The 13,406-nt window shown below is 42.4% G+C and overlaps 1 long non-coding RNA gene across 1 annotated transcript in view; it reads right to left on the bottom strand.

The window, feature by feature from the left end:
* Window positions 1-3,410, bottom strand: part of LOC124097520 (uncharacterized) — a 41,260-nt gene extending 37,850 nt beyond the window's left edge. Inside the window, exons 1-2 of the long non-coding RNA XR_006853257.2 lie at window positions 1,383-3,410; window positions 432-622 (exon numbers count right to left, since the gene is read on the bottom strand). This is a non-coding gene — a long non-coding RNA (uncharacterized LOC124097520). The remainder of the gene's footprint in view (window positions 1-431; window positions 623-1,382) is intronic.
* Window positions 3,411-13,406: the final 9,996 nt, after the last annotated feature.

The raw sequence follows: 13,406 nt of genomic DNA, 5'->3' as shown, positions 1-13,406 counted from the left end.
GTGAGCCAGGCATTAGGAAGAGGTTAGGAGGCAGATGCAGGGGAGGTGACCATTAGAGGGTCAGGACTAAAGAAAGGAAAGGTTGCTGGTTATGTGCCAGGAAGTCAAGGGTTAGTGATGGGTACAGCAATGACACTGGCTGTCAGTGTGTCATGAGTGTCATTGTGTCTGTGCCAGGCAGCAAGCTGAGCACTTTACATGCACAGTCTTCTAGTAAGTAAAGGGCAGTCAGGACAGTTGCTCTTAAGCAAACCTCCCTATTCTAAATCCTAGCCAAAAGTTTAGGTCAAGCTCAGCCACTCTGCCCCCCTCTTCAGGCTCTCTTTAGCATCTACATGCTGCATTGGATAAGAGGAGACGAAAGCAGTTTTACAGCCCGCCCCCCCCCACCCTTCCAACAAGCAGACAATTTGCATCTCTGAGCAACTCACCTGCTTTACTTAACCTTTGTGCATTCCAGGAATGATCCTTGCTGGGCATCATATTTTAAAGGGACTTGGTTTCAAGAGCCTCAGAGCCAGGCTGGCAGTGTGAAGGAGCATGGGTGAAGAACGCTCACCTAGTCGGAGCTAGAGGGTGCTTGTCCTTCCACACATGAAACCCGATTGCCAGATCTTCTGTTCTTTTTTTTTTTTTTTTGAAGGAAATCAGAAATCCATATTAGAATATGAAATCTCAAAATCTATTAATGTTAACAATAAGCATAAAAGTCAAAACAAGCACTTTCTTTTAGGGACTTCAATTATGCACATCAAATGAAACACATCCAGCTTCCCATCTGCCACTGTGTCTTGCAACATCTCACCAAGATCAAAGTCGAATTCAGAGTCCTTGGCATACCTTTCTGATACAGGTTAAATGCTTCCAACTGAGATGGGAACACCCTTAGCATCATGTGACCACCACTCTTAGCAAACCACTAAAGCTATGACACCATCTCATTCATCTCTGGACTTAGGGCTAAGAAAAGAGAGGGAATGGGAGTATGCTACAGATATCTTATTTAATCCTCATGGCTATGTAGAGTACGCATTTTCCCTCTTTTGCAGAAGGGAAACCCTGTCTAAAGTCATCCAGAATGAGAACCCACTGGAAGGGGACTGTACTCTTTCTGTGTATCCTGCGGAACTGACTAGAGGGATATCTGAGTCCACGGCTTTCTGAGGGGAGGATGACGGCCAGCGTCTCAATAAGGGGTTCTTGTTTCTGTGCAGGAGAATCCAAGCCACCCTAAAACTTATAATCTCAGATAATTAATAAATAACAAAACCAGATACTCAGAAATATATTTCCATAATGTGAAGTCCCTGATAGATCTAGTCTATGGGTTCTGGAACTAGACAAAAGAAAAAATGGCTCTGGTGGTTTATTTAAGGGGATACCTCAAAGGCAGGGACAAGGTTTCAAGGGCAGAGTCTTGCTTCCTGATGTCTTGAAGTCAGCAAGTTGCTTGACATCTCTGCAGGTCATACCATCTTAGGTGCTGTGTGGGCTGGGCCACTGCAGAGCGGGAAAGATTCACATTTTCCCTGGGCAATTGACCAGAGGAAATGTCCTTTGGTTATTCCCAGACACCAAATGTCTCTATCCACGAGGCTTCCATGCTCAGTGACCCACATGCAATCCACGAATGGCTCGTGACACACAGCCCCTGAGGAGGTGGCACAGCCACCCTCTTCTTGTACACCTGTGCAGTACTGCAGCCCTAAAGTGCACAGCTGGCACCAGGCAGTGAGGCTGAAGGAATGGAGAGGGAGTGGAGGGACTATCTGCAGTCCCTCCACTGTGTCTCTGCTTCACACACACACACATCTATCAAACACTTGCTTTCTTCTCAGCACTGCTCTTGGGAGACTGAGAAAAGACAGGAGCAATTGAAAACCCAGTTTCTCCCTGCCAAGAGCTTTCAGTCTAATAAGGAGACCCAGGACCTCTAAAGGACATTGATTTGAGGACATCGGATCTTTAAGGTACCTTGATGCCCACTACAAAAGACTTGGCCTCCTACCAAGACAGAATTGCAGAAAGGTTCCTCAGAGAGCTGAGGGAGCCCTGTGACCAGGGTCTAGGACTTCTCCAGGAGACACCTAGAGTTGCATAGGACCCATTGACCAGAACTGTTCATTTAATCCCATTTATAACCACACACCCGGGATACTGTATAAAAAAAGAACAAAATATTGTACACACTTCAGCATGGATGAAACTCAGAAGCATTATGCTAAGTAGAAAAAGTCAGACTTGTGGAATGATTCCGTTGATATTAAATGTCCAAAATAAGTGAATCTGTAGAGACAAAGTAGATTAGTGGATGCCTGGAATAAGGTAAGGTGGGGACTGACTGTAAATGAGTATGAGGGACCTTCCTGGGGTGATGGGATTGATTTTGAAACTGGATTGTGGTGTTGGCTGCACAACTGGGTGAAATTTTTAAAGTCCATTTCATTGTGTGCTTAAAATGAATGAAATGTATGGGATCTAAACTTGTTTAAACACATGCACACATACAGTGCTTGGGGCCTGAGGAAAGCCAGAAACATAGCACCTTTTGTACAAAGCCAAAGAAGAAATTAGCCAGAGCACAGGTGGGATCTGCTTTCTAGAAGTACAATTTTATCATGAAACTTGACAGGACAGTTGAGAAGTTCGCAGCCACAGAGTTACAAAGCGATGTGAGGTGAAGAAGTGGGAAGGCATGTGGTTTGGTTCCACTCTGTGTCTACAGGTGGGACAGCAGGAAGGCAGCTGACCCAAGCTCAGACTGATATGGGGACAGCCTCTCCAGGAGTGGATCCTACCGGAACCCTTCCCTGGGCCCTTGGGTCCACTGCTGCCTTTGCTGGTGCTTTTTATAGAGGAAAGTGTTGGGATGTTACTGTTGTCAGAACAATGGCTCAGTGAGGCAGGCAGAGGTGACTTGGGGAATACAAGAGTAAAATCTGTCCTTGGAAGAGAGAGATAAGGAAGCCAAGTAACTACGGTAAGATGCCTGCTAAGTGACCTCACAGGTGTGCGAGGCTGAGCCTTCATTCAGGCTTGGGTAATAGTAGAAAGCAGCGGTCATGGAGATAATCCCTGAACAACACAACACTGCCTCCTGATTTAGTTAAGAGCGCCTGGAGAAAAGTCACCTGGTTTCATAGCCTCATTCCACCATTTTACCATTTACTCAGAAAAGCTTAATTGAGCATCGGTGTGGGGCCAGGACACACAAGTAAAGACAAGGGTCCCTGACCTAATGGGACTTGCATCCTCTGCAGAGGGGAAGACAGTCAATAAACAAATAAATAATCAAAAAAAGCAAAAAGGGGTTGGGATTGTGGCTCAGCGGTAGAGCACTCGCCTAGCACAGGCGGGACCCAGGTTCGATCCTCAGCACCACATAAAAATAAAGGCATTGGGTTGTGTCCATCAACACCTAAAAAAAAAAAAAGGAAAAAGTATTAGAGGGGGGTAGATGAATCCTATTGGGGAGGAGAGCTAAGAGGCAGCAGGAATGCAGGGGTGGGAGCAATTTCTTTAGATGATGCTCAGCCTTTGAACCCAGGGAAGGAGGTAAGAGTGAGCCATGTGGCTATCTGAGGAACAGCAGTCCAAGGAGAAATAAGCGAGGTGGAATTTTGCCCAGTGTGTTCAAGGGACAAGGAGGAAGCCAGAGTGGCTAGAGATGAGCAAGCCAGGGGAGAGTGTGTGGGGGCCAAGAGGTGCCCTTGGTTTATATTCTGAGAGAAATGGACAGCACTGAGGGACTGAAGCTTAGGGGAGACGTGCACTGGTCTGAGTTAAGAACTCCAGATTGCTCTTTCAGAAGGACTGTTGGGGGCGACAGTAGAAGCTGGGAGACTGGTTAGTAGGCCACTGAAGTAATTCAAGTAAGAGTTGATGAGACTGGGACCTGAGTGGCGGCGGGTGGTGAAGAGAAATAGTTTCTAGATGGCTAGTCTCCAATTAACTTACTAGGAAGTCACGTGACCTTGATCACGTCTCCAATCTCTCTAAACCTTAGTTTGCTTGTCTGTAAAACAGTGGTAATAGAACCTATCGGAGAGGATTACAGACAGGATGAAATGAGATAATACAAATAAAGCCCTTTGCATGAGCTCTGATAGACGGGAGCTTACTTTATTCATTCAATAAATATTTTTTGAGCATGTATTATGTGCAAAAAACCACTGAAGAGGGATTAGCAAATACATAAGCAAATAAAACAATTGCATAGTGGTCAGATAAAACTGTGACAGGACAGAGAGTAATTGTAAGAAGACAGCAGTGGGGACGGGAATGGGTGACTTTTCCGTCGTAAGTCAGAGAAGGAAACGTTTTTCTGGAAAGATGACATTAGAATAGAAACCTAAACAGTGAGAGGGAGCCAAGGAGGTAAGGATCTGGAAGGAATGTTCCAGACTGAAAGAACAGCAAGTGTAAATGTCCCAAAACGAGAAGGAGTTTGCTCAGAGCTAGGATCGTGGTGAGTTTGAAGAGGCATTCACATGTTGAGCAAGTACGGGGCTAGATCCTGTCTGTATTGAAAGTACTGATATTTTGTTCACTGTGAACTTTTTTGGCATTGATTTTGAGTCTTTGAAAAAAGTTTTTGAACATGTTTACTGAGTTTTTTTTTTTGGCACCTCTTACGGTTTGCCCCTCCAGGCACTGCCTCACTTACCACGCCCCAGTCCCATCCTGTGGGAGGAAAAGCTGAACCAAATGGTTGCCAGTGATGTTGATGTTGTGGAGAGTTGGGGATACTCCTGTAGAAGGCAAGGCATTTGGTTCTGTGACTCCAAAATTTGAGTATGAGTTGGGTTATTGTAAAAGTAATCTAATGCTAAATCTCTCTCCGTTTTTCCTTCCCCCGGCTCCCGTTTTTAAATCAAGAACCCAGATTATATTCAGCGGTATTTGTCATGACATAGACCTGCTGAGATTCCAAGTCCACCTGCTCAGTCACCCCTTCCTCCCTTTTCTGATATTGTGTGTGTTAAGGGCACACATCAGAGTCCCCTCCAAATTATTCCCGGTAGGGGGAAAACTCTGGGGCTTTCAACTCTGATGTCCCTTCTAGTCAGTCCTTCCCAGGTCCCACTCTGTTCTAATGTCACCCTTCTTCCTCAGCCCCCAGGCAATCTCCCTATTCTACAGAGTTCTTTGAAGAATAAGAAAATGTGTGTGTAGGGCTGGGTGGCCTCACATGCAGGAGGTCCTGGGTTCCATGCCCAGCACAGCAAACAAATAAACAAAAAATATGTGTAAACTATAAAGCCCTAACAGAGTCTCATCTGTTGGCTTTGGCAAAGCCTCAGGCCTCTAACACCATTGGAAAAAAGCCACTATAGTCAGTCTACCCCCTGGGAAGGACCAGCCTGGGAGGTTCACAAGGTTTGGGGGCCCACAGGTAACTTTGCTTTTTCAGGGTTGTAGAGCCTGAAAATCTAGACCACATCCTATTTTGTCATTTGCCACTTGCTTCACTGTTTTTCCTTTTTAGGGAATGGAGAAAACCAGTTTTCTTCCTTGTTAATTTGCAGGAACTTTCAGGACTCCTAGCAGCCTTCATGCAAATAGGTCCCTGGGGCTTGTAAGGCTATCTTCCTCCTTCCTTCCTCATGCAACAGAAATATTTTTGAGTACCTGTGTACCTGCCACTGCACTGAGGACACAGGATGTGTAAGACAGACCTGGCCCCTCTTGGACTGACCTCATAATCCGGTAGGCTGACACATGAAGTAATCCCAATAGGGCTGCTGTGATGGGGGAAAACGGGGTGCTACACAGGTGGCAGGGGAGAAAATCTTGAGCCTCTTGTCCCTTTAAAATATGGAACTGAGATCAGAGAAGGAAAGGATGGTGTCCTCGGGTACATGGTCCAAGAGCTCTGGCCTGATTTCCAGACCCACGCTTTTTCTTCTCTTTGTACTTTCTAATAAGGATCTCACTTTGGGGCCCATAAGATCTCTATGAGGGAGGGGACTACAGGTGTGTGACATAAAAGCAGAGGGAGTGATGGAAAGAGTTTAGCAGATGGCAGTCTGACAGAGTGCACGTGGCTGAAACCAAAGTCAAGTGCAGCTTCTGCCTCTCCTGCAGAGCTGGCTGAGGCTGGCCTGGGCTCACTCTTACTCCAGTGTCCCTGAGACGTCCAGGGGTTCCTGGACCTGGATGAGACTTCTTACTTTTTCTTCTTGTGCTTCCTGTGCCAACTCTACTTTTATGTGTAAGGCTTGGTCTGCACAGTATTTGATTTCTTAGCAGTGGCTTCAATTCCACGTGGAGACCAAGGTCTGCGATGGACACTGTGGGAAAGGAGATTGTCCATGTGAGCAGACAGATACCTCCTTAAACTTCTCAATCAGAGCCCTTGAATTTTCCACTTGCCCTTGCCCCCACAGAGTAGCTTTTACACATTTCTAGAAACACTCAAAATGTTTTGTACATGTCTATAATAATATATTTCTGTAGGCCTATCACAGGGACTTCCCCAAGCAGGCACTGTGGACACATCAATGAATGGCTCTGGCAACTGCTCCCCCTGCTCAGCCTTATCTTTAGTGGTCTAATCTGAAGTCACTTGCCTCTCCTACAGGATTGTTAACAGGATTTCAGCATAAGCTCAGGAAGTTAGGTCTAGAAAGAGGCACTAACTGGAAAAGGATGAAGGGGTTTCTTCTCCCTCAGCCAGAAGATGGAGATGCTTGCCAAGATTGGAACAGGGGCCAAAAGTGTTTTCTCCAGAGGCAAGCTTACTTAAAGTTTCCCAGAACCTTTCTGACCTGGAATAATCCATTTCCTTCCTTATATTGTTGGCTCCTAGGTGCAGGTAACTGGCCAATTGGAAGTAAAGAAGAAAGAGCTGGAAACACAAGCAGAACTTTTTGACCCAAGAAAGACTTGGTTTTCTTGTAGTGTCAGGCTATATAGGGTGGCTTGGTGATTACTTGGCACTGTTCTTAACTGGCCCAGACTTGCATTTCCAGGGGTACACCAGTCTGACAAGTACACAGGATCCCTTGCTCTTAAGGGCCTTACAGATAGACATACAGGTCAGAATTCAGCCAAGCTCTACAGTATCTCCTCTCACTTCCACCAAAGAAATGTGAAAATACCACTCTTGTGTGACAGCTCAGGCAATGGCATTCATTAGGGAAAATCTAAGTGCAAGATGTATGTTAACTAGTCTGCTTATGGGAAGAATGTGGTATTCCCAAAACTCTTAAATAACTTGCATGAAGAGTTGTTTTTTCCCCCTAAGAAATCAACATTGAATATATCAGTTTGGTAAAACAATATCTCATAAAGCAGTAGCTATTGATGCTGACTGCACGTTAGAATCATCTAGGGGGGCTTGGAGATGCTAATATCTGGGTCCCAATCTAGAGACTGACTTAATTACTCAGGATGCAGGGGAACAATAGTAAAAACTCCCCTGGTGAGTCTACTGTGCAGCAAGGGCTGAGAAAACTGTCCTAAGGGGACACCTGATTCCCATGCTAGGTGGCTACCCTAATTCGGAAAAGAGGAAAACCAAAGCAACATATTAAACCAGCTCATATCTACTGCAGGGAGGTGGAGAAGTAAGCCTGACCTGCGACGTCAGCCATATGCTTCATGTCTGTAGAAGAAATGGAGATGTTTTGTTGATCTCAGCTTTGATTGTTCCCCAATAGCCAACCATTTCCCCCAAATGGCTACAATATACCTATTCTTTCCCCACTGTTTCTACATTTTCAACATCTATAACTATTCCAATATAATCAGGACTTTTCTGAGGACCCTATTCTAGTTCATTATTTGACCTATTTCTGCATCAGTGTCACATGGTTTTAATTATGTTTCAGGGAACAGTTCCCATGAGAAACCACAGCATCTTTTTTTTTCTGGTTCTTGCAATCATGCCAGAGAGATTTCAGACACGTTGTTCAGAGTGGCAGGCATGAGTTTATTGAAGGGATAGGAAAAGGGAAGAGGGGACACCATCAAGGAAGAGAGGAGAGCCACACACCCCTCCTGCCCTCCAATTTTATTGGTGTGTGTGGGGGGTTCCCAGGAAAGTTTCCAGAGAGTCCTGACAAAGTCCACCTTTTGACTGATGGCATAAAAACTGCACAGCCACCTGGGCCTCAAAGAGAGGATGGTATGGTGCTCATAGAGTTGGAGTTTTTAAAGAAATGGAGTCCCCTGTTTTTGACTCAAATTATTCCCCCTTTAATTATTTTTTTATCCTTTGAATAGCCCTCAGCAATCTTTCTTTGTGAAGGTCTTGATGTTTTGGTTGCTAGGGTGATTGGGGGTTGTGGCACGTTTTGGTGAGCATTCCTGGTGGGGTGTGACATGTTCTTGAAACAGTAGTTTTTCTTAAAGGGATGTGATTAGAGCTGGGGGGAGGTTTGGACATGCCAACCCCCAATTCCAGCCTGTCAGATCAGGCTCCCTGTGATTTTTCAGTTGTCCTCAGTTGTCCTTTTTCTGCTCATCCATTCATGGCTGATGAGCTACCTAACAATTGCATTAAGGTCTCTCCTAATATTTGCAATCAGTTTCCCCTAGTTGTAAAAAGTAACCACACTGAAATATTCCCTAGAAATAACCTTTAACAAATACAGTTTATTTTTTAAAAAAAGTGCAGTTGCCCTATCAACCACTCTCCATGAAGCAACTCAGTTCCACAGGAATTAGACACCATTATCATCCCCATTTTACAAAAGAGGAAGCTGAGGTACAGAGTGATTCAGTATCTTGTCCAGGGTTACCCAGTTTATAAATGGTGGAGCAGGAGTTAACACATGTGATGTGGCTCTAAAGCACATTTGGTTTTTGGTACCAGAGATTAAAACCAGGATCACTTCAAAACCACTGAGCTACATCCCCAGTCCTGTTTATTTTTTATTTTGAAACAAGAGACTCAAAATTACAAAGTTGCTTAGGGCCTCACTACATTGCTGAGGCTGGTCTTCAACTTGCAATCCTCCTGCTTCAGCCTCCTGAGTTGCTGGGATTACAGGCGTGTGCCACTGTGCCTGGTTCCAAAGCACTCTTCTCAGGCTTCCTACGCCTCCCAATTATTCTGTCTTTCTCAGTTTGTCTGTTTGTCTCTATGTATAAATATATGAATATGTTTATATATACACACACACAGATATACACATTATATAATGATGCATACACATGTATGTATAGACATATATTATTTGTATAATGTATATTATATTTTTAAAGGAGATCTTTGGAGCTCACTCCCCACTCACACCTAATAAAGTCTTTAGTCATTTTTACAAGGAGGATTTAGAGCTACTCCTATCTCATTATGAGAAGCAAGTTAGGGAACACACATTGGGGCTCTTGGAGTGAAGCGAACTAGATGCAAATATCTGCTCCACCATTTCTTAGCTGCGTGGCCTTGGGAAAATTACTTAACCCTCCCTGTGTCTGATACCTCAATTTAAAAAATATAAATGATAATGACAATATTACCTCTCTTACATTCTAATACTTAGTAAACACTTTTCTATTTGCTTGTTATTGGCACATTTTTGTAAGCTAGATAACCTCAAGCAAAGCACTTTATCTGTGCCTTGGTTTCCTCTTCTGTAAAATGAGGGTGATAATGGTACCAGGCTCATAGGGTTGTTTTGAAGATAAAACAAGTTGATATGTAGAAAAAAGCTCAGGATGGGCAAGTGCTTCACTGTTGGTTGGTTCTTACTAAATATTAGTTCTAAGACTTATGAGAGAAGGATCTTGGATTTTTTTTAAAAAAAGATAAGTATTCCATGTTTCATTTAATTAGAGCCTCACTCTTATTGAGTCAAGTGTCCTAGAATTTCATCTATTTCACACATAATTTTAAAATCTTTAAGTTTTAAGCTAACTTTGACTCTTCTAATCAGAAGAATAGTTTTCCTTCATTCTTGCTAATTTTTGTGCATTTGTATTCTCCCTGTCTCTCTCAACTGGACTTCCTAGTTTTTGAGAATCACTGCTGTAATGTCACTTTCTTCAGATATATTTAGAAAAAATATGTTGAAAAATTCTGATTTAAATTCAATCTCATATTTATTATATCTTCTATACTGGTACTCAATTTTTAAAGTCTGTGTGATCTAACAGTTTCTGAGAAGGAAATGTTAAAATTACTTCCAAAATGGCGGTTATATTTAGTACCATTGGTCTTGACTTTCTATATTTTAAGGCTATCTGTTAGATGTACATCTGTTAATGATCATTATGTCTTTGGGAATTATTCCATATCTTATACGATCATATGGCATCATAATTTTTTCCCTGGTCTTTTTATTGTTGTTTTGGGGGTAGGGAGTGAGGGGAAGAGGTAAAGAGTTTAAAATCTACTTTTCCTAAAATTAAGGTGTTTCTCCACCTTAGTTTTGGCTCTTGTTAGCTGATATGTTTCTCCCTGTCACCATATTGTCAGTATCTTTATACACTTTTAAGTTACCTATGTCTTTTCCCCAAATAAGACAAGTGTTTAGCGTGATCTCATCCCTCTGGTCTAGCCTTCTCTCCCATTGTGTTGGAATGGCCTAGTTTTAGGTATGCGTTGTTACGGGCATACCCTTTTTTTGCTTTTAAACTTTCTTTCATTGCTTATTTAGGCAGCAGTATACCTAAAGTTATTTACTTTCCTTATTTCTCTAATGAGATTGTGTCTTCTTTATAACATCTTCATCCTTTCCAGAGTGTTTGTGTTTCTTTTTTTTTAATATTTATTTTTTTAGTTGTAGTTGGACACAATACCTTTATTTATTTATTTTTATGTGGTGCTGAGGATCAAACCCAGGGCCTCACACATGCTAGGTGAGCGCTCTACCACTGAGCCACAACCCCAGCCCTAGAGTGTTGTGTTTCTAATTCCTCTTCTGTATTTCTGGGGACATTTGTGTTACCTAATTTGACTATTTATTTTGTGAGTCCTTTAATTTTACTTTCTCAGATGTTGGCTCCTCAGAGTGGTTTTTATTTATTTATTTGTTTATTTATTTATCTTAATTTTGGGGGAGACTGGGGATTGAACTCAGGGGTACTCAACCTCTGAGCCACATTCCCAGCCCTATTTTGTATTTTATTTAGACAGGGGCTCACTTGCCATTGCTGAGCTGGCTTTGAACTCGTGATCCTCCCGCCTCAGCTTCCTGAGCTGCTGGAATTACAGGCGTGTGCCACTACACTCAGCTGGGATCTTTATTTTATAGTGCTTTTGTTCCTCAGATGTCCCATTGTTATTTCTTGTGAGCTCATACTCCTTGTGTCTGTTGGCTACCTGAGCTGACCTGTGTCTGACTACGGGAATGAGAGCCCAATTTTGTAGTCTTTTTCTCTGGACAAGTGGGCAGGGGGAGGCTCTGCCAGGATGAATCACTCCATATTAGCTGTTTCCCCAATAGACCAAGGCAACCCCACTCCTTAGGGAATCTCTCAAGCAATTTATCCAGGCACTGCTTTTTTGCTGGCACTGTGTCCTCAAGTTGTAATTTCTCAGCTACAGGTCAGGAGAGAAGCAAGGTAAACACCAGGAGGCAATCCACCACCTGTCAATTTCAGAAGATGCCAGGAATGGAGAGCAGAAGAGCCCTCCCCAATTGACCTTCCATGACCACTACCACCATCTTGCCATTCATCCAGGAAGACAGTGTTGGGGAGAGGAAATGGCATGTCACCTAGCACTGTAATGGGAGGCAAAATAGTGTGGAGACAGGAACTGTGATTCTGGAGCCAGACTGCCCACATTTAAGCCTAGCTCAGCTTTTATGAGCTCTGTGACCTTAGGCATTTGACTTATCTTCACCTTGCCTCAGTTTGCTCATCTGTAAAATGGGATAGTAATTCCTACTTTGTAGGGTTGTTCAAAGGATTGAATGAGCTCATATAGATATACAAGACTTAGAAGAATGTCTGGCAAATAGTAAACACTTGGTAAGTGGTTATTATGACCACTATTATTATTTTTATTATGATGATGCTCCCAAGGCCCATTTTCTTCTCTCACCAAGTCCCAAGCACTTTCTGCTCTGCTTTCCCACAGTTTTACATTAGGTTCTGGAGTTCACTGATCTCTCGCTCACACTTCTCTTGCACATTCACGAGAGAGAACCTGCAACTCTTGGTAAATGAGCTCATTACCTTGAACTGAATCTGAATCTCTTTTTCCTAAGTGTCTGCTAACCTCTTCTTTTGAAAAAATTAGGATATAATACACTTATTCAACCTCCCTACACACTGAGCCTTTAGTTGGCTATTCAGGTTCCTGTTTATTATCAGAAAATAACATTCTTATATAATGTTACTTTTTCCAATAAAAATACTTGATTTTTAAATTTTGTTAAGTCAACTTTATTAAAGTATCATTTAGATTCAATGAAATGCACCATTTGAAGTGTATAGATGGCTTTTGACCAAGGTGTATACTACTGTAAGCACCCCCACAGTCAAAATAGAGAACATTTTCCTTATTCCAGGTGATTCCTTTCTGCCTTTCCAGCACTGCCAGCTCAAAGCAACCACTAATCTGCTTTAATATGTTAGATTTGCCTTCTAGAGATTCATATAAATGGAATCTTACAGTATGGAGTCTTTTGTGTCTGGCTTTAGCTCAGCAGACATTTTTCGGATTCATTCATGTTATTGGGTGTTAGGTCATATTATAAGTGTAAACTTTATAACCAACTACCAAACTATTTACCGGAATGACTGTAGCTTTTCACATTCCTACTAACAATGTAAGAGAGTTCCAGTATTGTACATTCTTTCCAAAAATTGGTATTGTCTCTTTTTGTGTGTGTGTGTGTGTGTGTGTGCAGGTACCAGGGATTGAACTCAGGGTCACTTGACCACCAAGCTACATTCCCAGCCCTATTTTGTATTTTATTTAGAGACAGGGTCTCACTGAGTTGCTTTGTACCTAGCTTTTGCTGAGGTTGGCTTTGAACTTGCGATCCTCCTGCCTCAGTCTCCAGAGCCACTGGGATTACACGTATGCACCACCGTGCCTGGTTTGCCTATCTTTTTTATTTTAGCCATTCTAATGGGCATGTGATGGTATATTATTGTATTTTTAGTTCTCATTTACCCAGTGACTCATGATGTTGCATATCTTTTCATGTGTGCAATGTTCATTCATATATCTCTTTTTCATAAGTTGGTCATCAAAACTTTTTGAATATTTAAAAAAATTGAATGCTTGTCTCATTGTTATTGAGCTATAAGAATTCTTTATATATTCTTGATATAAGTGCTTAGGCAAATGTACATATTTCCTCCCAGACTGTTGCTTTCTTATCAGTATATTTTATAGAGCAGAAGTTTTAAATTTTGATGAAGTTCCAATTTATCTTTTTTTTTTTTTTTTTGGTGACTTATGGTTTTTAAGTCTTATCTTGTCTAAGCCAAGCATGCAA

This window comes from Marmota monax, unplaced genomic scaffold (genome assembly GCF_021218885.2).
Source record: "Marmota monax isolate L192 unplaced genomic scaffold, Marmota_monax_Labrador192_F-V1.1 WCK01_AAM20220418_F8-fsc00020, whole genome shotgun sequence".
Classification (NCBI taxonomy): domain Eukaryota; kingdom Metazoa; phylum Chordata; class Mammalia; order Rodentia; family Sciuridae; genus Marmota; species Marmota monax.
This window is presented reverse-complemented; position numbering and strand designations above follow the sequence as displayed.